This window comes from Aptenodytes forsteri, unplaced genomic scaffold (assembly GCF_000699145.1).
Source record: "Aptenodytes forsteri isolate BGI_AS27 unplaced genomic scaffold, ASM69914v1 Scaffold119, whole genome shotgun sequence".
Taxonomy (NCBI): Eukaryota; Metazoa; Chordata; class Aves; order Sphenisciformes; family Spheniscidae; genus Aptenodytes; species Aptenodytes forsteri.
The window spans coordinates 2,567,127-2,568,601 of NW_008796165.1; positions in this window are offsets into that span (position 1 = coordinate 2,567,127).

Consider the following 1,475-nt stretch of genomic DNA (forward strand, 5'->3'; position numbering starts at 1 on the left):
GAAGCAAGTGGCTGTGTGGTGCTTAGTTGCCAGCTGGGGTTAAACCACAACACAAACTAAAAATCTAAAATAAATCTACAAACAATAATTTCATTTTTCTTGCACAAAATAGCTCTTTATTTTATAGTAAAAGCCGTTCTGGGGAGGAGATTGGTCCAAAAATTATTTTCATCCAATAACCACCAGGAAGATAAAGAAATTCACCTTCCATTCCACACGTAAACATTTGACTTTTCCTTTCCTAAAAAATACACAGAAACCTTTTTTTTTCCTTTAAGCCACACACAAAAAAATCCCTCTATTAAAAATGTCAACCTGATGCATAGCTATTGCTTCCTTGGGAAAAGATGAAAGAACAAACTCTGGACAGAGCACCGTGTCCAGTACTACACTTCTGGAAGGTGCACAGATACTGCTGGTATGAAACATGGCAAAGGAACAGAAAAAATGCGGAAAGTTCTGCCTTTTCAAATTAACTGAGCAAATGTTGTGACAATTGTGACTAAAACCTAAAAAATAAAATAAAAAATGGGATCTTTTAAGCTGCATGTCAGACCCCCTTAAATTAATCACGAATGTTTAGCTACTGTGACAAAACAAGGTCCACTTTCCTTTTGGCTACCATCCCACTAGAAATAAGTAAGAGCACATCTGTCCTATATTTCAAGGGGTTTGATATGTTACATCAAAGTATAAGAATTTTCTGCTTCCTATGCTGTTTTATGTCATACTATGACATGCCAAGTTATCTGGCATTTGTGACATGTCAAAATGAAAATTTAAAAAAAGAACAAGATATAAACCACTGAAGCTCATGCACAAGTCTACAAGAGGCTGAATTTTGAGACCACTCTACCTTTAATATGCGATTCCATACCCGTGATAATGCACACAACAATTGTGTATCCTGGGCCAGGGAGAAGTTTAAAACATCTTGATGACACATGCTTCATTCCTTAAAGATGAACTGCAAAACAAAAACCTTTCCCCCATTACTGCTTTATCACATAACTACTTAAAAATAAAACTCTAAGTATGAGACAGCTCCTAATTTCATGCTGGTTTTGTGCTTTTAGTTTTTACACCTCTAATGAATTCAGACAGGAAACTCCAGTTTTAAACCAACTGAAGTATGCTTACACTGGAGATTGTCTTGGTTTAGCTACATGGGCACCAAAATCAAATTCATTCAATCAAAGCAAGTCCTCTTGTAGGACTAGACTGCCGTCTCCGTCTGCTTGGGAGGGTGCTAATCTAGTACCTTTAAAGTACAATTAATTTAAGATAGTTGCAAGCGAGAATGAAAAATGGTTTTATACTTCTTTGACTTTAACTTTCCTTAAATTTTCAAGAAGCCAACATAATAAAAAACACATTACAAAATTCCATGTACTACACTCCATAAATCTTACATGGTAATTAAGCACCACTGGACCATGATACAGCAAATCCTAGCCCTGCACTTTGACAGATTC